The 25,303-nt window shown below is 50.0% G+C and overlaps 1 protein-coding gene across 2 annotated transcripts in view; it reads right to left on the bottom strand.

Annotated features, from left to right (window-relative positions):
* Positions 1-25,303, bottom strand: part of LARP7 (La ribonucleoprotein 7, transcriptional regulator) — a 681,751-nt gene that overhangs the window by 14,694 nt on the left and 641,754 nt on the right. The window lies entirely within an intron of this gene.

The following is a 25,303-nucleotide window of genomic DNA, read 5'->3' as shown; positions in this document are numbered from 1 at the left end:
TAAGCCGCAGCTTTCGAGGTCTGCAACCTCTCAAGGCTCTCGCCAGCCTTGTTGCCAAACAAATGTGCGCCATCAAAGGGCATGTTCAAAAGGCAGGCTTGCCCATCCGGGCAAAACCCGACTTCCGCAACCACGCAAACCTGCGTATAACACTGCAGCCATGGACCGGCTAACACTGTTGGCCGTATCCAAACCCAACTGAAGGGATTCGCACATGGCATCCTTGCCATCCTGTACGAGAGCAAGGAACCCATCCCTTTCTTCCCCCTCGGGAATATGCTCAGCTGCTAGAGAAACACAGTTCCACAGTCTGTGTGAAAACCTTGCTAAGGCACAAGTGGAGTTGGCCGATTTCAACGGCATACTCCCTGCAGAAAATACCTTGCAAACCCAACCGTCAAAGGGTTTGTCGTCCCTATCTGGAGGGATGGTAGGGTATGCCGCCTGCCTCGAGGTGGCCGTAGCCGCCTGAACCACCAAACTCTCGGAAGGGGGGGGGGAGTGGATAAGTAGCTGGGATCGCTAACGGAAGGGCGGTACTTCTTTGTCAAAGACTTATTTAACAGCCAGAAGAGATTACGGTGATTGCCAAGCAGTTGCCACCCTTTTCTGTAAAGTGAGATGAAAAGGTAACACCGGGTCAGAGGACGGACCTTGATCTAAAATGTCAGTTATATCATCCTGCACAAAGTCTTCAGGAGGACTGGACCAGCCCAGATACTCTGAGACCCTCCGAAGACTCAGCATGAGCCCCAGGCTCAGGCCTGCCAAATTCCACTTCTGGAGAAGTGTCCAACCCACTGGCATCATGAAGGGTTTTGCCTCAACTCCTCCAATTGACTGTCTACAGAAAAGACTGGAGCCACATCATGTTCAACAGGGTCCTCAAATTCAGACAGTTCTTCCTCTTCATATATGTCGACCAGAGGGAGGTGAAAACCTGGCCTGGGGACAGAAGAGGCCCTAGAGTCCAATACGGGCCTCACAGACTTCACTGTAGCCATCCTTGGAGGATCCACCAGATCATTGTACTCCAATGGTAAATTGCAAGCAAAAATACCCAAAAGGCGTTGAGAGCACGAAGGCTTTGATGCCGGAAGTGTTGACAACCTTGGCGTCGTGAGTGTCGAAGGCTTTGGCGTTGACACAGGTGCTGACGGCGCTGTGGACTGATAAGACAGCAAAGCGTCGATGTCCGAGTCGATGCCGCCTTCAAGCCCTTAGCAGGTTTGCAACGGTCTCGCTGGAGACGAAGACCGAGACTTGGAAACATGTCTCTTGCGACTATCCAAAGCCTTGTCCGAACGGGACCTTGAAGGTTCCCGATGCGAGTCGTGTCACGGTCCCGAGTCCAAAGGCGTGCGAGGCATGGTACGAGACCGCTCCGAGCCGGCTTCGATATTGAAATATTGTCAACACCTGCTCCTTAAAGGCAGCCCATTCGGCAGAAGTCGAGGACAATAGGGAAGGCGATCGGTGACGGCACTTCCTAGAACGCCGCAATGAGGAAGAATGGCGGGAACCACTCCGGGGCCAAGAACCCCGGGCCTCCTACCGACACGGAGAGTCGCCCCTCGAATCGTCGGTGGATACCCCTTTGGTTTTCGATTTAGATGTACAGGACTTACTGGGCTTAGAACCCCTACCTACCTCGAGCTTCCCCTTACACTCCAGCAAGGCCTTGGCAGTCAGTGACTGGCATTTTGAACAGTCGTCGGTGTCGTGACTCACGCCCAAGCACCACAAACAAATGCGATGCGGGTCAGTGATCGGCATTTTCGACTTGCAGTCCCGGCAAGTCTTGAAGCTAGACCGCGAGGTCGAAGAAAAAGACATCTCTGCGATGAAACACATGAGGCGCAAAAAAATTGAAAAAAACAGAACCGAGGCTCTGGGCGCTGTGCGTCCCATTTATAATATCCGATGACGTCACCCTCGACGGAGGCCTTCGATGGACATCAACCCGACGTCACAGACACAGGACGCCCTCTGCCGAAAAAGTTTCCAAAGTGCACAGCTGTGGACATTAGATGTCAAAGATGTGGAATACGTTATAAGACATAATCCATTCGAAATGCAGCCTTGTAAGTGAGATGTAAGACTGATTTTATGGATTGGCTGAAATGGAGGACCCACAAGCTTTGCAAGTACAATATTTAAATCCCATCTGGGAGTTCGGTTAGAAATCAGTGGGTGTAATCTTTTAACCTCCTCCATGAATGCCTTTAATATTGGCAACTTCCACCAACACACTTTAGAGTGAGAGGTGGTGTTTGCAGAGAGTGCTGCTAAACCTGTATCTAACAGGTACAGTAAGTAGAGAACAATGTGTGAAGGAGAACAATAAATTGGGTTGATGGCTCAAGCTTTGCACCAGATAACAAACTGTTTCCATTTAGTGTAGTAGCAATGCCTGGTGTTAAGTTTGCATGCCTCCTGAAGGATGTCCATACATCCTTGTGGCAAGTTTAAATGACGAAACCATGACTTCAGGAGCCAAGCTGATATTTCAGTGTTTGAGGGCATGGATGATATGCTGTCCCCTGATGTTGACGCAGCATGTTATATGGGCATGGAAGTTTCACTGGTGAGCAAATGGACATTGCGAGTAGGTATGAAAAGGAACAAGTTACTTACCAGGTTACTCACCGTAGTGACCACCTTACTCCTAGTCCCTAGTCCCCTTTCCTCCATACTTGTGGGACATCTCTCCGTCCTGTGGGACGGGAACGGAGCACTTTGTAAAAAGCATCCACATTTTTCCAAAAATGTGTCCTTCCTCCCTTTCCTGCGCGGGACCCGGCACGCGACCGTAACCCCGCCCACCTTGGCTCCGCCCCGCGCATCGCCCCTCAGTCCTTTTCTTTGCCAGGTCAGAGACCTATTACCAATACAGAGGAACCTTATTAGAGGGGACGGCGGGCGGGCGTATGGAGGAAAGGGGACTATGGACTAGGAGTAAGGTGGTCACTACGGTGAGTAACCTGGTAATACTCCTACGTTCCGTCCCCTTTCCGCTATACTTGTGGGGGATTCCCAAGCACTCCTTACAGGAACTACGGGTGGATGGAAATACCCCTTACTGAAAAAGGTTCTTCAGCACAGCCTGACCAAACCGAGCATCAGCTCTAGAACTCAAATCGAGGCAGTAATGCTTACAGAAAGCAGATGGAGAGGCCCAAGTAGCTGCCCTAGCGATGGACTCCCAGGGAACATACTTCTGGAAAGCAACCGCAGCTGCCTTGCCCCACACCAGGTGTGCATGAATACCTTTAGGAGGTTTCAGCTTTTGGACAGTGAAAGACTCCGTGATACAGGCGGCAATCCACCTAGAAATAGTTGCCTTAGATGCCCGTTTGCCTTGAGGGTTGCCTTAAGTCACAAAAAGTTGAGAAGAACTTCTACCTGGATAGGACTTCCGAGCTTAGAACTTGAGAGCTCTTCGGACATCAAGACGGTGTAGAACCCTCTCCGCCTCAGAGGCGGGGTTCGGAAAAAAGACCGGTAGAGAGATCGATTGATTCAAATGGAATTCGGTCACTATCTTCGGCAGAAAAGCCGGATTAGTTCAAAGGGCTACGTTGTCCTTGTGGAAGACCAAGAAGGGATGCTCCACCGACAATGCCTGGAGCTCACTCACTCTCCTTGCCGATGTGACGGCGACCAAAAAGGACACTTTCCAAGACAAGTACTTGACGTCCACAGTAGCCATTGGCTCAAAGGGTTTATGGCACAGCGCCGTCAGGACAACATTCAGGTCCCATGGCGGGTGCGGATTACGAACTGGAGGGTAAAGGCGTGTTAAACCAGCAAAATGCCTCTTCACCACTGGGTTAGCCAGAGAGTACAAACACTGATCCGTAGAAAGATGAGCAGAGACCGCTGAAAGGTAAGTCCTGCATGACAGAACATGAACTCCTGACTCTGCTAGGGAGGACACGAAGGACAACACCGTGTCAACCGTGGCCCCCCCTTTGGATCCAATTTCTTCTCTAGACACCAATGACAGAACCTGAGCCATTTACTCTTGTACTGAGATCCGGTCGAGGGTTTTCTGGCTGCCTGGATAATACGCATGTTATCCGCAGGCAAATTCAGATGCTCTAAAGACCTGAACTCAGGCACCAAGCCGCCAAGCTGAGCGATTGTGGGGAGGGGTGCCACAGCTGCTGTTAGCCCTGGTGGAGAAGATCGGGAGTTACCGGTAAACTGATCGGCGGATAAACCGCCAGGTGTTGGAGTTCTGAGAACCAAAACCTGGCCGGCCACCACGGGGCTATCAGTAGAAGAGAACAATTCAACAAGTTCTTCAACTTCCAAATTGCCCGGTGAACTAAAGGCAGAGGCGGGAAGGCGCAAGCTCTCATGTTGCCATGGAATCTCTAGAGCATCCCCCAGAGAGGAGGCTCCCAGCCCCCCTCTGGAGGCATACAGAGGAAGCTTCTTGTTCGCCGCCGTCGCAAAGAGGTCCACCTGCGGTGTGCCTCAGCGCAAGAAAATCCCTGAGAGGACCTCCGCCTTCAACTCCCACTCGTAGCGGACAACTGTCCGCCGGCTGAGGGCATCTGCTGTGACATTCAGCTGGCCCGGGATGTGCACTGCAAGCAGCCAGACACCATGAAGCACGGCCCACTCCCAAATTTGGATGGACAGGTCCACGAGGGGGGGAGACTTCGTTCCCCCCTGCTTGTTGATGTAATAAATTGACACCACATTGTTCGCTCTTTTGCGGACCACTTTGTTGACAATGACCGGTCTGATTCGCCAGAAGCTCCAAATCGTTTATGTGCAGGAGCTTGTCCTGAGGCGACCAGAGGTCCGAAACCTGAAGGAGATCTAACGTTGCACCCCACCCTAGGAGGAAGGAGTCTGTCGTGATTGTCACCGTAGGGACCGGGTCCTGAAACCCCGCGCCCCCAGACAGATTGCTGAGAGATGACCACCAGTCCTGGTCCACTCATGGAATCCGGAATCATTATCCGCATGGAGTCTGGGTCCACTGCCTGACGCCATGAATTCCGAAGGGCCATCTGGGTCCGTCTCATTCTGAGACGAGCAAGAGGAAGAGCCAGCACACAGGAGGCCATGAGGCCCAGAAGCCTCTGGAACCACCAGGCTGACATACTCTCCGACTGCGCAAACATCTGACACGTGGCCAACAGATCCGCCATTCTGTCCCCGGTCAGGTATACTCTGCAGTCGATCGTGTTCCAACGAAAACCCAGAAAAATCAGGTCCCGAGAGACCGTCATGGAGGATTTCCGCCAGTTCACCGACAGCCCAAGATGGAACAGGAGCTGAAGGAGAGACTGGAGGTTGCCCGCTGCCGCCAGCGGACAAGGGCTGCGTAGAAGCCAATCGTCCAAATAAGGATACACATGGATATCCTGAAGATGAAAATAGGCCGCAATCACAGACATCTTCGTGAAGACACGCGGCGCCGAGCTGAGGCCAAAAGGAAGCACCCGAAACTGGAAGTGCTCCTCTCCCAAAGAGAAACGGAGGTACCTCCTGTGTGGAGCCCAAATCAGGATATGCATGTACGCATCCTGAAGGTCCACCACGCTGAGCCAATCGCCCGCCTGCAACGAGGAGCGAATCTGGCCGGGCGTGATCATCTTGAATTTCTCTTGGGGTAAGGAAAGATTGAACTGGGAAAGGTCTAGGATGGTGCGCAGGCCAGCCTGGTTGGGTTTGGGCACCGTAAACAGCCGGGAGTAGAAGCCCTCCCCTCGCTCCCCAAGGGGAACGGGTTCCACAGCTCTGAGGAGCAGAAGTTTCTGAACCTCGGCCTTGAGGGAGGGTGAGCCAGACAGCTGAAAAGGAGGGTTGAGGGGTGGGGTAGGGGGTAAAGGTAAGCGGAAGCCCGCCCGAGCGACTGACGAGACCCATCTGTCTTCTGTGATGGTCTGCCACGCCTCCCAATGAGACGCAATGCGTCCTCCCACCGGGGTCTCGTGCGAGCACGGTAAAACCTCATTTGGCAGGTTTATCGGTGGCGGTGCCACCTGAACCTGATGAGTGAACCTGATGAGGAGGCTGAGGAGCGGGAGAAATACCGCGTACGCTGTTGTCTACGGCGGTTATTCCCCGCAGGAGTATCCACTCTGCGATTCTTACGGTCGAGGAATCCCCTAAAACCAGAGGAAGGTTGCCCTTGTGACAACGGCCTTTGAGCCTTGAAGGGAGGTTTAACCAGAACAGACAACGATTTAGCCGTATGAGTGCTATCCTTGGTTTTGGTGAGCTCTACATCAGTAGATGAATGAAAAAGCTCCTTACCAACGAATGGAAGGTCCAATACTTTGTCTTGCACTTCCTTCGAAAACTTAGTGGCATGCAACCACGCTTGCCTCAAGGTATCAACCCAGAGCATCATGCCCCGAGCCGAGGTGTCTACGTGATGAGCTACAGCCTCCAGGAGATCCTGGGACAAGACGCTGGCATCGGAAAGGCCACCTCTGAAGTCTTCCAACTTCTCGACCGGAATGTGCTCCTCAAACTCCGACAGACTTCTCCATATCCGCATGTTAGCTCCCGCCAAAATCAATTCGGCATTGGCCTGCCTGAGCTGCAAGGCCGAATTGGCAAAGATCTTCCTCCCTAGGGAGTCCAGGAGCTTGTCCTCCCTTCCCAAGACCTGAGTAGCCGTCGCGGAAGAGGATGCTGCAGGTCTGGACTGCAACGTGGCCGCAGCCACCACTGTGGAGGAGGGAGGTGGACAAGACGACAAGGCCACTTCCTCCGAAGAGTGTAGCCTGTACCTCGCGTCAATCTTTTTATTGCCAAAAAGTCCTGAGTGTGGCTTCTACCAGACTCTTCGGACCTCTGCCAAAACATCCTTCTGCAGGAAAAGGCCGGTACGCTCCAAAGGAGACAGGGTGAACGCCCCAGAAAGCACGCCCTCCTGTGGAGCAGGTGCCTCGGGAACTGGAACATCTAAGAAATTCATCATGTCCAGTACCCGGTCATGAAAAGCTCTAACAGAGCGGGGAAGGTCCTCGTTGTCCTGCTCGCCTTGTGGGTCATCTGACAGGTCAGGATCCTGCTGAACCGTGTCAGGCACTGCCTTGTCCACTGGGGACAACGGTGGCAAAGGCGGAAGAGCAGGGGCAGGCACCACGGGCAAAGGAGGCGCCAGCGGAACGACCAGAGGAACGGGTGGAGCAGGGGGCGCTGGTGGACAAATTCCCTTAAAAAGCCCTTTGAAATACTCCCTCATGGGGTCGGTGCGCATAAGTGCTTGAAATTTACCGAAAAAAGCGTCCTCGGGAGATTGCTTCGGAACCTGCATCGGAACCCGAGGAGGCCTCTCATGAGGTGGACAAACCCAGGGATGTAACGGAGAAGGGTGCCACGCCGGGCCCTCCGCCGACATATCCACATAAATCAAAGGGGACGCCCCTGCAGGCAACAAAACATTGTGTGGAAGAGGCATCCGGGCGTTCCAATCATAAACGGGCCGGTAAGGATACGCACAAGTGACCTTAGGTTCACCCGAAGGACCGAACCCTACACCAGGGGCCGATGGCGTAGTTGTAGGGGTAGTACCTAAAATGGCCGCCGTGGTCGTGGCGGGAACGGCCGCCATTTTGTCTTCATCTGAGGGGAACTGCGGCATGTGAGGAGGTGAGGCAGGGGTCCCCGTCGATGGATCAGGGGGTCTTAATTTTAGCCTTAACATAAGGAACCTCGGCAGAGCCGGTACTGTGAGGCCTGGAATGTTTCTGAGACATACCAACCGCCAACTGAGCCTTCGAAGGAAGGACCTCGGCACTGCCGGTAAAAGAAGAACCTTGCTTCTTTGCCCCCTCAACAGATCTGGTATCACCACAAGAGCGGGAACGGTGAGAAACAGCTTTCACCGACAGGGACCTGCCCGGCCCCTCAGAACTGTTGGTAGCCTTACCCTCTGTACGAGGGACCTCGGGCATAGGCCCGGTATTAGCCTTATCTAGAAGACGAACGCTAGCAAGAGACAGGGAAGAAAGTCTTCCGAGGATGCAAGTGCGTCCGGCCCCGATCGAGCGGAGAAAAGGACTTAGGGGCGATGCGCGGGGCGCAGCCAAGGTGGGCGGGGTTACGGCCGCGTGCCGGGCCCCGCGCAGGAAAGAGGAAGGACACATTTTTGGAAAAATTTGGATGCTTTTTACAAAGTGCTCCGGTCCCGTCCCACAGGACGGAGAGCTGTCCCACAAGTATGGAGGAAAGGGGACAGGACGTAGGAGTATTACCTCCAACTGTTCTCCAGCAGGCTGGGAATCCTCGGTAAAGAAAAAAATCAGTTTTATTTCTTAACAGTCTTTCTACCAATAACCAATCACTGGTCTCTGGGTCATACTGCCCCCAGCCAATGACTGCCCCCTACCTAAGCCCCTCCTATGGCAGCCATTTTCAGATATGGTAGCACTTAAAGTGTCAGTAGGACCAAGAGAAGAGCCGCAGCGGGGTTGGAGGGAGGGTTCGCATGTGAATCCACGCCAAACCCATGCTGGAAAACAACAGTTACAGCTAAGTAACTTGTTCCTTCTCCAGCATGGGGTCTGGCATGGATTCACATGCTCATGAATACAAGTATAAATAGCAGTACACAGGAGGTGGCAAGGCTCAACATTAAGCATCTCTTACCTCCTCACCAGGCTCACCTTCAAGCGAACAGGTTGCGCAGCACTGCCTGGCCGACTCTGGACTCTTCCCTGGAATCCTGGTTGACGCAGTATAATCTCGTGAAGTTGTGTGTCGACCTCCACGTAGCAGCCCAGCAGATGTCCAGCAGGGGCACACCATAAAGGAACGCCGTGGTAGCAGCGATCACTCTGGTTGAATGGGTTCTTGGACGGCCGGGCAACAGTCGGTTTGCCAACCGGTGACAGTGCATGATGCAGCCGGAGAGCCATCTGGAAATGGAAGCCTTCGAGAGGGCCTTCCCTTGGTTCACAGGTCCAAAGTTCACAAACAGCTGTGATGTCTTCCGAAGACTCTGTGTGGTCCACGTAGAAACTCAGCGCTCTAGCCACATCCAACGAGTGCAAAGTCCTCTCAGCCAGCGACGAAGGTGACGGGAAGAATACAGGTAACACCAAGGGCTCGTTGAGATGGAAGTCTGACGGCACCTTGGGCATGAAGGAGGGGTGTGTCCGCAGCACTACCCTCGTCTTGTGGAATGTCAGGTATGGAGGTTTACAGGAGGCCCTGGATCGCTCCCACTCGTCGTGCGGTGGTGATGGCCACAAGAAACGGCGTCGTCCATGATAGGAACTTCAGCGGTGCCGAGTGCAAGGGCTCGAATAGGGGACCCATGAGCCTGGTCCGCACCACGTTGAGCTCCCACGCCAGGGCCATAGCCTTCACCGGCGGGAACGAGCGGAACAGTCCTTTCATGAACTCCTTCACTAGGCGGTGAGACCACAGCGACGACCGCCTCGGAGTTCTAGTGTAGCGGGAGATAGCCGCCAGGTGGATCTTGATGGAGGCATGTGCCAGCCCTGACTTGCGGCAGCACTTGAGGGGCCGTAATCCGTAGAGGGTTGATCTTCTGTGCACGGCACCAGACAGAGAAATAGGTTGATCTGGGGACTGCCCCATTGTCGGAATAGGAGGTCCACTTTATCCTGCCGAAGCTCCCACTCGTGGCCAGAGCATAGCTCCCGGCTGAGTGAGTTGGCGACTGTTTTTCACTCCTGCCAGATGAAAAGGTACCAGGAACATTCCCTGGGCAACAGTCCAGTGCCACAGATACTGCGCTTCCTTCGATACGGCTGGGGATCTGGTGCCCCCCCTGCTTCCGGATATAGAACAATGTGGTCGTGTCGGTGAAGATCCGTACCACCTTGCCCTTGAGGAACGGAAGGAAAGACCGGAGGGCCCAGAACACGGCCCGGAGCTCCAGGACGTTGATGTGCAGGGACCTCTCCTCCAGGAGCCAAAGCCTCTTGCGTGGAGATCTCCCGTGTGTTCTCCCCATCCCTCCAGGGAGGTGTCCGTTGTCACAGTCTCCTGATGCACTGGGGTCTTTACGTCCATGCCCGCCGCGAGGTGCACGCAGGAGCCCCACCACCGAATCGCTTGACGGAATGTCTCGTTGAGGGAGATCTCGTCTTCGAAGCTGCCCGCTGCTTGCATCCAACGGGCGTCGAGGAACTCCTGCAGTGGCTGCATCCGCAACCTGCAAAGATGCACAAGGTATATGCACAATGACATCATGCAGAGCAGAGACTTGATGGACCTCACCCTGGCCACTTCCATGGTCAACAGCCGTTGTACCTTGCCCAGGATGGCCTTAGTCCTTTCCTCCGACGGTGAAGCCAACCACGCCCCTGTGTCGAGTCTGGCTCCCAGAAACAGGGCGTCTTGCCACGGTACCAAGTGGGTGTTCGCAAACTTGATCGAGAATCCCAGATCCGAGAGAAGGCGGACAGTCTTCGCTGTGTGATCAACGGCGAGTTCTCTTGACTTTGCTCGGATGAGCCAATTGTCCAGGTAGGGGTATACGTGGATCCCCTGCAGGCGCAGCTGCGCCGCCACTGGTGCCAGGCACCTGAAGACCCTTGGTGCCAACTTCAACCCGAAGCACAGGGCCTTGATCTGGTAATACGCCAGCTGGCCTCCCACTGGGGTGCTCGGGTGGGGGCACGACGTCATGGCCGGTTCAGTCTTGCTTACCTGAGGCCTTGCCACCTTGGCGACGACTGTGTCCTCCGGCCTTGCTGCGGCCTCTCTAGGCTTCCTGCGACGAGGAGCGGGCCACCTGGTGGTACGACGCAGAACTGCCACCCCGAATCCTTTGGATGCACCTTGAGACTTTCCTCCGGAGGTCCGAAAGGACGGCCATCATTGATGGAGAGAACCCAAGGCCCGGGCCGTCTTGGTGTCCGCCTTGATGGCCTGCAGTGACTTGTCCAGCTGAACAGGTTGTTTCCATCGAAGGGCATGTCCAGTACCCTGGTCTGCACGCCCGGACGGAAATCAGTGGCCTTGAGCCAACCGCTCCGGCGAAGGAATACGCTGTTGCCCATTTGGCGAAAGCCGGTGTCTGCGATGTCTGTGGCCACCGTGATGGCGTGGTCCAAAGCCACCTCGCCTTCCTGCAGGATTTCAAGGACTTCCGGCCTCTTGGCGTCTGGAAGGAAGTCCAGGAGGGGAGCGATCTTGAACCACACCTCCCTGTTGTAGCGTGTCACGATTGTGAGGGCATTGGCCGCTTTGATGGACGTCCAGCTTCTTCCCCTCGCCGTCCAGTGTGGAAGTGGAAGTTGATGCCGTCGCCCCAGCCGATTTCTTCTTGGCCGCCGCGGAGACCACCGAATCCGGGGACAGCTGTGCTCTGAGGCACATAGGGGTGGAGTCTGGGACCCGGTACTACTTCTCGTACCAGTCCCTCTTCGCAGGAGCCGTGGACGGGTTCTTCATCAGTGCCAGTCCTTCATCCCAGATGTCATCCAGTAACGGGACTGAGAGGACAGTGTTCCTCTTGGCCTCCCGTTGTTGGTAGAGAAACCTTCCTTCTGCTCTTCGGGGCATAGCTGGAAAAGCTCTGATGCCCTGGAGATGATGGCGTGAAAAGAGCCAATTTCGTCGGGAGGGGAGGCCCGGGCAGGGGGGTGATGGGAGATCGTCGCCATCTCTGTTCCCGTCTCATCCCTCGGTGGAGGGGATGGAGATGAAGGATGGAAGGGAGGGAGGAGGAGGATGATGGATTTGCCTCAGCTTGTTCAGTGGGCTCCCCGACGGTCCAGGCGCCGCTGGATCGTCCGCTGGGGGTAAGGGCAACCTTGTCCTCATCTCCATACACAGGGTCTTCAAAGCCATGAAGATTGCATCTGCATTGTCCTGTGGAGTAGGCATCAGTTGCGATGGGAGCGAAGGCTGGGGCGTGGGTTCCTCCGTTTCCCCCATGGGCCGCGGCTCCTTGTCGGCTCCACAGTTGCTCTCCACGTCCGCCTCGTTGGGCTCCCTCCCGTAGGACCTGACTTCCTCAAACTTCTTGTCCAGGATCTTTTTGACGCCAGCCAGCTCATCCTCGGAGGTGGTATCTGTGTCCGTTATGGCTACCATGCCCCCCCCCTCTTTCTCGTCCCGGGGTTTCACGGGGGTTTTCTCGATCGGCTGGAAAGAGGATTCCCTCCGGGGTGGCAGGGGAACTATAGGCCCGGAAGTCGTCTCCACTGGGGTAGCCTTCCACAGGCTTTTCCAGTGCCGCCACGCCTCCTTCGATCGAGGCCTTCGCCGGGTCAAACAGGGCTGTCACGACCTTGGGCGCGTCTGAGGCCTTTAACTTAGGGGGAGGGTCACCACCTTGCCGCCCCCCCCCCCTTGGCTTTCTCCGTCGGGATCGACCGGGGCTTCTCCCGAAGCTTACCCGGGTTCTCCAACTTCGCAATACGCAGTAAAAGCTTGAGAGCTACAGCAAGAGGACTCCCAACACTTGAACGTGCAGTAAAAATCTGAAGATGGCTGCTAGAGGAGGGGCTTAGGTAGAGGGCAGTCATTGGCTGGGGGCAGTATGACCCAGAGACCAGTGATTGGTTATTGGTAGAAAGACAGTTCAGAAACGAAACAAACTGGAGAACCATGGTTGAAGTGCCCACATTTGCTTTTTCCTGGTGCATCTTGTGGATGATCTTGTTGAGTAGTGGTATTGAGTGGAAAAAGCATAAGCAAATCTCCCTTACCAGCTCATCCACAGAGCTTTCGCATTGGACCCTTTTTCGGGGTACCTGGACACTTGGGCATTGTGCGTCGTCATGGGCTGCAAATAGATCTATGTCTGGTTGTCCCAAGTTTGTGAAGAGGCTGTGCAGAATGTCTTTGTGCAATTGCCATTTGTGTTCTGAAGGAATCTGCAAGTCTCTGCTTAACGCATCGGCTAGGCAGTTGTGTTCCCTTGGAACGTGTTGGGACAGTACGAACATGTGTTTTAAGGCCCAATTCCTTATGTTCTGCGCTAGGTTGGGCAGACCTGGAGAATGTTTCCCCTTGCTTGTTTATGTAAAACATGGCTGTAGTGCTGTCTGTTATGGCTAGGACTGTTTTCCCATGAAGTAGATGTTGAAAGCCTTGAAGCGCTTTGAACACGGCTAACAATTCTAGAAGGTTGCTGTGCTTCTTTGTTAGTATTTGCTGAGAGCAGTGTGATTGAGGAGATGTGCTCCCCATCCTGACCGTGATGGATCTGTGTTAAGAATGGCCTCTACTGCGGTGGTGGTGAATGATTTTCCTTGCACAAGGTTCTTCTCTGTCCACCACTGCAGAATGAACCATGTTTTGCGACATTACCACTAGATCGTCCCACTGACCGCTTGCTTGCGACCAATGTTTCACCAGCCCCTCTTGCATAGGACGAACGTGCAGCCGGGTGTGAGGAACTAGGTAAATGCAGGACGTCATCATCCCTAGAAGGCCCATTGCCTTTCGTACAGTTATCGGACTACCAGCTACATAATGTGGGATTTAAATAGCATATTTAGTACCCTTTCGTTGAAGGGGAAGAAAAAGGCGCCTTTTGTTTGAAATTTGAGCCTCAAGTAACTTTTCTTTTTAAATCTGGAACGAGACTTGATTTTTTCGCATTTATTAAGAAGCCCCGAGCAGGTAGATTGTCTCTTGGGTGTTCTGCTGACACTTTTGTGGTGTCTCGCCTGTAATTAGCCAATCGTTGATATAAGGGTACACTGGAATGGGATATACCAAAGGTAAGCACCTTGAAATGGTAATGAGTCATTCTGACTGAACATGAGATATTTCCTGTCTACTGGCAACATTGAAATATGAAAGCCTGTATCTTTCATGTGCAACGTTGCCATGTAATCCCTCTGTTTTAAGAGCAGGATTACCCCCTGAAGGGTTGTCATTCAAAACGTTTGCGATGTGAAATATGCGTTTGCTGGATGTAGATCCAACACAGGGCTCATAGTTAAATCCTTTTTGGCAACAAGGATATTGAATAAATACCCTTGTTTACCTCGTGAGGAGGGACCTGTTCTAGCGTTCCTTTTAGTATTAGAGTTTGAATCTCGTCTTGTAGAATTTGCTGGTGTTCTCGCAACATTTTCTGTTGCTTTGGTGGATGGTAATGAGGTCTTGTGAGGAAATCTATGGAGTACCCCTTGGACACAGAGGAAAGTACCCACTTGTCTGAAGTGATTCCCTCCCATGCGTGGGTGAATTGTGAAATGCAACCCCTTACTGGGGATGCATGGGAGGGAACCTGAATCAGACTGTCATTTTTTCTGGGCAGCTGAGCCTTTAGCGGCTATTGCTATAGAGCGCTCTATACCCTGTCTGAAGTCCCTTTGATAGGTGGATCGAAAGGGGGTTGACTAAAGTGTTAGGAGTACCAAGGGGATGTTGAACCTTGGTTGAAGGCAGACTGTTGTTCGTGGATATGTTTGTCCACGAAAAAACCTAAGTGTGTTAAAAACACCCTGCTGAACAGCGGCTTTGTTTGAAATTTTAGTTTCATGATTTTAGAGTATTGTGCTCTTTCTTAGCAGTTTTCAAAGTGTCAGCCACCACCTTTCCAAACTCGTTAGCCTAAACAGGCATATTGAGTAAGGTTGCTTAAGTCTAAAGCTTAAAGCCTAACTGTTGCAATCAAGCGTGGCGCTTTAGTAATGTGACTTCCGCTACAATCCTACCAGCATTGTCAGCTGCATCTAAACTCCCTTTAATAATATTGGTAGCCACTTGCTTGCCCCTCGGCTACTGTCTGACGTTTTTGTCTGACGTGGTTCTGGAACTGAGTCTAGCTATAACTGAACATTGTCCCAGAGTGCCCTATTATACCTGGAAAGAAGAGTGGTATTGTTAGCAATATGCACTTGGTATGCAATTGAAGGGGTTACTTTTTTCCCCAGGGTGAATACTTGCTTAGTTTTCTTTTCAGGAGGGGCTTCTGCGGAAGTCAAAAGATTACTCGCCCTCTTGCGGGAATCTGGCTTAAGGAGATCTCACTGGACGAAATGTTTACCACCCTGGGATTAACAGGTCTGGTGAGAGAAGGAGTTACTAAGAAAGGCTGAATTATTTTGGATTCTGACAAGCAGTGGAATGAATTGCGCTAAAGAGATCTTTTCTTCTAGCATTTCATCTAGGAAATTTAGATCTTGTGGAACCTCTTGTGGTTGAATCTTGAAATAGTCTGCTGCCTTTTTAAGCAGATCATTATATAAGATGTGGTCATGAACAGGATTATCAGCTACAGGTTGGTCATCATCCTGAGGTGAATTAAGCAGAAATGTGTCGTCATTATGAGGATCATCATCACCATATTTATCATCATCACCTAGATAATCTTGTGAAGTTCCATGATAATCAGTATTATGTTGATCTAAATGAATGACCTCTTCTGTAAACCCTTCACCATGGGGCTGTGAATAGACATCCTCATGCAATTTAGAGGATTTAGCAGGAGGTTTGTCCTGTTCTAAATCAATATGCTTTTGTTTAACAGGATATTCGTCCATAAATGACAAAAGGTGGGACTGTCCATGGTTGGCTCAAATCTTTCTTTTGTCCAAAAGCCTGTTCTAGGTGCTTCTTTAAGAGGATACATAACCTCTTCAGGGTTGTGTTGGTTCAGAAAGCAAGGCTTCTGACAAAGGAGATAAGGCCTTAGTGTAGAGAGTGTCTTTCGGTGCACCTGCGCTGAAGTCGTAAGGGCGCTTCAACGGTTGTTTTAAAGCAGTCTGTTGTGTAGGGAGTTTGATAGATGTTCAACTGCATGCGCCTTTGAAACATGGCCCAAGGACTTTTTATGTGCGGTAGACTACTCGCTCGCTGCAAGTTTGGAAGGCTGTCGTGTCGCACACATGGGGTGGTCACAGAGGACTGAGTCGAGGTAGATGCACCGCAGGTGCATAGCCAGATTTTGACGACTTTGTCGTCGACTGGCTGGGGGTTGTGTGTTTATCAGGTGAGTGAGTGTTCTCTATCTTTGTGGGTGCCACTGTCACCGGGGGTAATCTCCATAGCAGTGCCACTGGCCTGACTTCCAGAGGGGACGACTGGCACTCTGGAATCTACTGATCAAATCTTGTCTTCGGTGCCACTTTGTGCACTGAAAGCACCCTTTTCCTCGTCTGACACTCCGGCACCTGATGTTGAGTCTAGGGTGGCTTCCACCTGCATGGCGTGGACCGTCCAACACTTAGTGTGTCGATATTTTAATGTTTTGTGTAGAAAAAGCTGTCGGGCTGCACAGCATTTCTGAGAATGATCTTTCGGGAGGCAAAGATTGCACACCCGGTGAGTGTCCTTCCAAGGATATTATTTATGGCAGGATGAACATTTAAATGGATTTTCTTCCATGACTGAAGAACAGGGAAAATAAACCTAGAGCATAAAGGGAGAATGTAAATGTAGGCATTCTCTAAGGGGAATATGTATATATAGCAGCCCAATGTAAATCCCTCCTCTCCCCATACTGTACAAGCTACAGCCTGGTGTAGGCCGAAACAGATGAGTCGCTGGAATGGATATCGAAACACTTTTGTCGAAAACACCATAGAGAAATCTGCTGCAGCGTTGAACATCCAAGATGTTGATGAGAAGTTATATTATTTTGAACAATAAGTAAATAAAGATTATAAGCCACGAACTCCACAACATGCGACCGATCACTAAGGCAGAAAGAAAAAATCTGAGGCATCTTGACCAGTGAAGAACCATAGCCTTTGAGCTGTGCACTCCTCCGGGTGAGTTAGCCTTCCATTGCGCCCTAATTTGTGTCCTTAACTTGCCCTGAAACCATTCCGCATCTGCTGATCCCCCCCTGGTTTCCCTCCTGCAACCCTTGCCTCTCCCCACTTCCTGGTACACTCCCTCCCGCCTCCCGACCCTGATTGGCCCAGCGACCATTTGACCAAAGCCATTACCGACCCTCCCAGGGCAGCCCTCTGCTCGTGCAGCCCCAGCGGCTAAGGACCTCAAGGCAAAGGACGGCTCAAACAAGACGGCTCCAGATTGTATCTGCAGGTATCGGCAGGAGAAGCAAGAAGCAAGAAGCAAACACCTACCAATAAGTGTGGCAAGGGCAGGGGTTGAAGCAATTACTACAAGCCATACTACCCTACCACTCAACCCCACAAGCCCAACTGTTGTAAACTCTTGCATCTAGACTGTACTCGCATCGTTGAGTACACCTGATTCGTTCCATCGAGTTGAATCTCACCTCTACACAAACCCCACAAAATTTAGAAAGTGTGCCAAATAGCATAACTGTGGTCTACTTGCATTTAGAAAGTGTGCCTAATAGCATAACTGGTGCCGTTTCATCTAGAAAGTGTGCCTATTAGCATAGCATAAGTGTGGTCTAATTGCATTTAGAAAGTGTGCCAAATAGCATAACTGTGGTCTAGTTGCATTTAGAAAGTGTGCCTAATAGCATAACTGTGGTGTTTCATCTAGAAAGTGTGCCTATTAGCATAGCATAAGTGTGGCCTAGTTGCATTTAGAAAGTGTGCCTAATAGCACAACTGTGGTCTAGTTGCAACAGCATAACTGTGGTCTAGCTGCATTTAGAAAGTGTGCCTAATAGCATAACTGTGGTCTAGTTGCATTTAGAAAGTGTGCCTATTAGCATAACCGTGGTTTAGTTGCATTTAGAAAGTGTGCCTAATAGCACAACTGTGGTCTAGTTGCAATAGCATAACTGTGGTCTCGTTGCATCTAGAAAGTGTGCCTATTAGCATAGCATAAGTGTGGTCTAGTTGCATTTAGAAAGTGTGCCTATTAGCATAACCGTGGTTTAGTTGCATTTAGAAAGTGTACCTAATAGCATAACTGTGGTCTAGCTGCATTTAGAAAGTGTGCCCAATAGCATAACTGTGGTCTAGTTGCATTTAGAAAGTGTGCCTAATAGCATAACTGTGGTCTCGTTTCATCTAGAAAGTGTGCCTATTAGCATAGCATGAGTGTGGTCTAGTTGCAGTTAGAAAGTGTGCCTATTAGCATAACCGTGGTTTAGTTGCATTTAGAAAGAGTACCTAATAGCATAACTGTGGTCTAGCTGCATTTAGAAAGTGTGCCCAATAGCATAACTGTGGTCTAGCTGCATTTAGAAAGTGTGCCTAATAGCATAACTGTGGTCTAGTTGCATTTAGAAAGTGTGCCTATTAGCATAACCGTGGTTTAGTTGCATTTAGAAAGTGTGCCTAATAGCACAACTGTGGTCTAGTTGCAATAGCATAACTGTGGTCTCGTTGCATCTAGAAAGTGTGCCCAATAGCATAGCATAAGTGTGGTCTAGTTGCATTTAGAAAGTGTGCCTATTAGCATAACCGTGGTTTAGTTGCATTTAGAAAGCGTACCTAATAGCATAACTGTGGTCTAGCTGCATTTAGAAAGTGTGCCCAATAGCATAACTGTGGTCTCATTTCATCTAGAAAGTGTGCCTATTAGCATAGCATGAGTGTGGTCTAGTTGCATTTAGAAAGTGTGCCTATTAGCATAACCGTGGTTTAGTTGCATTTAGAAAGAGTACCTAATAGCATAAGTGTGGTCTAGTTGCATTTAGAAAGTGTGCCTAATAGCATAACTGTGGTCTCGTTTCATCTAGAAAGTGTGCCTATTAGCATAGCATAACTGTGGTCTCGTTGCATTTAGAAAGTGTGCCTATTAGCATAACTGTGGTCTAGCTGCATTTAGAAAGTGTACCTAATAGCATAACTGTGGTTTAGTTGCATTTAGAAAGTGTGCCTAATAGCATAACTGTGGTCTCGTTTCATCTAGAAAGTGTGCCTATTAGCATAGCATAACTGTGGTCTAGTTGCATTTAGAAAGTGTGCCTAATAGCATATCTGTGGTCTCGTTGCATTTAGAAAGTGTGGCTATTAGCATAACTGTGGTCTAGCTGCATTTAGAAAGTGTGCCTAATAGCATAACTGTAGTCTAGTTGCATTTAGAAAGTGTGCCTAATAGCATAACTGTGGTCTAGTTGCATTTAGAAAGTGTTCCTAATAGCATATCTGTGGTCTCGTTGCATTTAGAAAGTGTGGCTATTAGCATAACTGTGGTCTAGCTGCATTTAGAAAGTGTGCCTAATAGCATAACTGTAGTCTAGTTGCATTTAGAAAGTGTGCCTAATAGCATAACTGTGGTCTAGTTGCATTTAGAAAGTGTGCCTAATAGCATATCTGTGGTCTCGTTGCATTTAGAAAGTGTGGCTATTAGCATAACTGTGGTCTAGCTGCATTTAGAAAGTGTGCCTAATAGCATAACTGTAGTCTAGTTGCATTTAGAAAGTGTGCCAATTAGCATAACTGTGGTCTAGTTGCATTTAGAAAGTGTGCCTATTAGCATAACTGTGGTTTAGCTGAATATAGAAAGTGTGCCCAATACCGTAACTGTGGTTTAGCTGAATATAGAAAGTGTACCAAATAGAGTAACTGTGCAAATTGTGAATAACCACACCCTGCAGTACAGTTGCACTTCAAGGGTGTGAATAACTTCACCCTGTGGTATAGCTAAACTCAGAAAGTGTGTTTAATATAATCCTGTGATTTGCTGAACTTAGAAACTGTGAATAATCTCACCCATGGTGCTGCCGATTTCAGAAACTGAATAATCTCACCGGGTGGTATAACTCAATTTAGAAGGTGTAAATAACATCCTATGGTATAATTGACCTAGAAACTAAGAATAATATCATCCTAGCCTACAATCAGAAATTGTCCCTAAATGTGGCATAGGTAAACTTAGAAGCCCCAAACCCCATCACAAATGGAGTTCAGCAGGTTACCCGCACCGGTCGGTGAAGGGCAGAAATTGTAAATGACATCATCCTTGGTATAACTGAACTCAAATGTGCGGATAATCAATCTCACTCTGTGATATAGTTGACTTAGAATGTGTCCCCAACTGTGGTATAACAAGTGTGAATATTATCAACCTCTGGTATAGCTGAACGTGGAAAGTGTGAACAAAAACACCCAACTATAGTTTAGCTCAAACTTAGCCACAACATGAGACCACCCACCCACCATGCTCCACCGAAAGTCAACCCACCCCCACTTTCTCAACCCACTCGGAGACCATCACGTTCCCAACACAACCCTTATCCAAACACCAAGCCAGAGGAGCCCGATGGCGAGCCGTCTAAGGTAAGACCCCAGCTCCTCCCATCCCCTCCACCGACCCGCCCACTATCATGCCCGCACCCCCAGCCCTTCCAACCAACAACCTGCCCAGCCTCCCAGGCACACCTAGCCCCACCACCACCCCCTTCACCTACCTCTCATCAACTACCCTAAACATTCTCCACCGACCCCACTCCTTCCCCTCTCTAAAAGCTGCACATCTCGCCCTGGCAAGAAAAGTAGCTGCATCCCTTTCACCCTCCGATCCTCGCACCCTCTCTCACACTCCAACTGCAACATAAATCCTGAAAAGAAAACCTACCTGGTCTCCCTCAATCTCTCATTACTCCTCGCCACCCCTGTCTCGACCCACCACCTCAATCTCCCATTCCCTATCACCACCACCCTCCCCCTTCCTCACCCTGCCTGAAACCCCTCTCCCTTGAATTCTCACCAACCACAACTGAAACTCCTAACCCCCCCCACCTTGAAGTCCCCCAACCCAATTCCAACCAACACACCCATCCAACCCAACCCCCACCCCACCTCGACCGTCCGCCTGCTCTTGCCATCGACCACCCCCCTCTCTCTCACCCCAGTGTCCACTCTCTCCCCTCACCCCCCACCTCCCCTCCGACTCATTGTCCCTCCCCTCCCATCCTCCACCTATGCTACTCCCACATCCTCCTCTACCAAAGTAAGATGCATCCTTTTTAATGCCCGTTCTGTAGCAAAACACAGACAGCATCTTTGACCTCCTCGCCTCTGACAAACCGGACTTGGTCTTTATCACGGAAACCTAGTTCTCTGACTACTTTGCCCCGATCGCCAATGAAGCCTTTCCCCCTGACTACTGTCTCATCCCACTGAACCGACCCTCTAGAGGAGGTGGACTAGCAATCACCTTCAAGTCACACTTCGCCTCAATCACCGACAACCAGCCCTTCCTGCAAATCGCTTCTCGTAAAACTACCCCCCCCTCCCGCTTCGTTCTCCCACAGCTTCCTAATCATCTAATCATCTACAGACGTCCTGGCTACGACAGACATTTCTCAAACAACCTCTGCAACTCGATAGCCACCCTCCATTTAAACCATCCCACCCTCACCCTTCTAGGAGATTTCAATATCTGGCTTGACATCCCCACCAAACCTATGACCCCACTCTCTGGTTGACTGCCTAGACGAGATTAATCTCCATACCCACATAAACGGGCAAACTCACTATAAAGGACACACCCTTGATGCCATCTTCAGCTCCCATGACCAGATACATCTAACCCCCCACCCCTATCATCTGGTCCGATCACTTCATTGTCTCCTTCACCATTCGCTCACCCACCCCGCTCCCCGTTCCAGAACCTCCAAATCTACGCAAATGCTGGAAGAAACTAAAAATTCTTCCCAACCTAGCTGACGCGCTCCTTCAGTCTCCTCCCCCTACCTGCCCACCCAATGAACACCTAACCTCCGACGCCTTTGACTCATGGCTCAATACCTCATTAATCCCACTCACCCCCACTTGCAAACCATCAGCTCGCCATGGCCCTTTTCCAAGATGGTTTACACCAGAACTGAAGACCGCAAAACTATAGATATCCCTCGATTTGCAAATGGCGGAAAGAAAGACAAAACCACCCTGAGCAGATCCACCTTGGCCCGGCACCATCGCCACCACAAAGCCGAAATTCGGAAAGCAAAAAAAGCACATTACAACTCTCGAATCCTGAACTGTAAAAACCCTATCAAAGAACTCCACAAAATCATCTCCGAATTCACCAAACCATCATGTACCACCAACCAATCGACCCCCTCACAATCACTCTGCGATTCACTCTCCCTCCACTTCTACACCATTGCTCTCGAAAGAACAAATTCTCTAACCAACAAACTGGCCCTCATGCACCCACCACACAATCCACCGACCCTACCTGCCAGTCCACCGCCTGCAACAGCTACCCACCCGACCTTCGACTCTTTTACTCCATATCAACTGACCAATTTCTCAAACTTCTCTCTGCCGAAAACCATCCGGCTCCCCGCTAGACCCCTGCCCAGCCACAACCCTCAAAGAAATATTCGCATCTACCTACGCAGGAGAACACACAAGAACCATCATAAATTCCCTCTCTTCGGGAATTTTTCCCAACGCGTTCAAAACTGCTCATGTCAAGCCTCTTCTAAATAAAAAAACGTCCCTCGACCCCAAAAACTACCGCCCCATCTCAAACACCAGGTTCCTTGCTAAACTCATTGACTGAACAGCCTACTCCCAACTAAATGCCTTTGTCAAAGCCAACAATCTCCTAGACCCCGCTCAATCAGGTTTCAGACCCGATACGGAACCGAAACCACGCTAACCTCAATTTGGGATGACCTTAAAAACACTGCAGATTCTGCGGGATGCGCCGCACTAATCCTTCTTGACCTATCCGCTGCCTTTGACACAATGAACCACTCGATCCTCCTCGACCGCCTCCACTCCCTAAGAATCCGTGGAAATGCTCTCAAATGGATAGCATCCTTCCTCAATAGGAGCCAAATAACCCTACTCTCCTCCTATGCTTCCCCCGCCCGACCAGTCAATACCGGAGTTCCACAAGGAGCATGCCTATCAGCCCTCCTGTTCAAACTCTATATGTCCACCCTCCCACGAATAATCCACTCGCACAATATCCTGTGCTACAACTATGCTGATGACACCCAACTAATCTTAAAACTTCTTAATTCAAAACCCAACTGCCAACCCGACCTCGCTGCCTGCCTCCTTGACATAGATCATTGGATGACCACAAACCACCTCCTGTTAAACCCCTCCAAAACTGAAATCATGGTGTGGCGCAACACCAAACTTCTTCCGCACCCCCTACTCCGGCCATCTGCCATGGGCAATTCCCCAACAACCTCAAACTCAGTAAAAAACCTTGTATGCACTCTCGACTCTGACCTAACCCTCTTGTTCCAAGTCAACAACGTCTCCAAGTCCTGCCACTACCACCTCAAAATTCTTAGGCGCATCTTTCCATACCTCTCCTTTCCCAACAGACTCTCCGCGGTCCAATCAATTGTTATGTCAAGACTGGACTATGCTAACCCCCTCTACCTTGGAGTCCATGCGTACCACCTGACTAAACTTCAAAGAGCACAAAATGACGCAGCCAAACTGCTACTAGCAATTGGCCCAAGAGATCACATCTCCCCAGAACGGAAGAAGTGAACAGAACGGAAGAAGAATTGGATAGAATCGAAGAAGGGATTAAAAGAAGTATACTGAAAAGATGAAATGTAACGAACTGATGAAATATAAAGTATTGACCAAGTAAACAATACAGAAAAATAGATTGAACGCGTGGAAAGGATGGAGTGGACAGAAAGTGGACAAAAGACTGAAACGGATGGAAAAGGTGACTGAATTGAGCGGAGGGGGTAGATGGAACAGATGGAGTTGACAGAACGGATAGAGCGGATCGAACGCACAGAATGAATCAAACTGATACAGTGAATGCAAAGGACAAAACAAAGAGCTAGTGGGAATAAGTCTACTTGTCAAAACGAACAGATGAAGTGGATGGAACAGACTAATCAGATGGAACGGAGTAAACGTACTAGCTAGCAGAGCGAATGAAACAGAAAACACGCAGAGGGGTTAGAACAGATGGAGTGGGTGGAACAGATGGAGTGGGTGGAACAGATGGAGTGGGTGGAACAGATGGAGTGGGTGGAACAGATGGAGTGGGTGGAACAGATGGAGTGGGTGGAACAGATGGAGTGGGTGGAACAAAAGAATGAATGGATGGAATAGACTGAACGGCTGGTAAGAGTCGAACACATAAAACGGATGAGTGGATTGAACGGAGACTACCGATGCAGAATGAACGAATGGAAAAATAAGTAGCTTCAACACATGTCACAGATCAAATGGACTGAACGGATGCAGCGGATGTAACTGATACAGTAGACCGTACAGATAGAGTTGATGAAACAAATGGAGCGGAGTGAAAAGTTGGAGTGGATCAATCTGATGGAATAAATGAAGTGAATGGAATAGGTAGAGTGATGAGACTGGTAGAAAGGATGGGACTGGTGAAGTGGATGGAAAATATGGAATAGATGGAACGGATGGAGTAGAACGAAAAAGTGGAATGGATAAAACAGATGGCGCAGATGAAACAAACAGAGCAGACTGGAGTGGATGGAACAGATTAAATAGATGGAACAGGTGAAGAGGATGGAACAGATGGAACGGATGGAATGCATGGAACGGGTGGAGTGGCTAGAACAGATGGAGTGGATAGAACGGATGGAACCTATGAAGTGAGTAAAACACAGATCGAATGAATAAAAAAGATGGATCAAATGAAACACACTAAACAGATGGGAATGATGAAATGGATCAACAGATTGGATGGAAAATTTATACAGGTGAAGGATCGAATGATGCAATGAATGGAAAGACTAGTAAACTAAATGATGAACCAGACGAAATGTAAGAACAGACGAAGCTGAATGAGCGGACAGAGTGAATAAAACAGATCGAATAGATGGTACAGATAAGCGCTCTATCTCAAGCGCCTTACTGAAAAACACCACATCACACCACCATGCTTACTCGCTCCACCACTCAACTAGAACACAGCGATACTAGGACACATTCGGTATAGCTGTTCTCATACTAACACCCGCCACATACTCATCATCCTAATTAAACTCAGCTAGCTGAGCACACAGCGCTAGCCTAAGCGTCTCCTCAGGCCTAATGCAGCCAGAAATCAGTCTGGGTATCAACCCACCAGAATGAACACATTCCTCACCTCCCAACCACCACACCTACCGCTAAGAAGCAGCTATCATGCAAGTGCCACACCAGCTGCACACATATCCGGTGCACCCATGCACCTCATGACTCTCTCTCTACTGACTTGAAATACAGTTCCCGAGGGCGTTCAACCTACCAGCGCTTTGAGATCATACTAATGATACATAAGGTGCTATATAAATGCAAAGTAACATAACATAGGTACAATGGATGTCTTACTAGTGATAGTATTACAGACACCCGGTCGACGACCCTTTTCAAACTTCAAAAACAAGTCATGCAATACTCTGCACATACCCCTAGATGGCGGCCTATGCAAACCATGTGATTCTAAACAGATCAACAAGCCTCAAGTATTTTTACCAAGATCTTTTAAATCTGTGTGATGAGAAACATCATTCCCAACAATTGTT

This window comes from Ambystoma mexicanum, chromosome 6q (genome assembly GCF_040938575.1).
Source record: "Ambystoma mexicanum isolate Mex_15411 chromosome 6q, UKY_AmexF1_1, whole genome shotgun sequence".
Taxonomy (NCBI): Eukaryota; Metazoa; Chordata; class Amphibia; order Caudata; family Ambystomatidae; genus Ambystoma; species Ambystoma mexicanum.
This window is presented reverse-complemented; position numbering and strand designations above follow the sequence as displayed.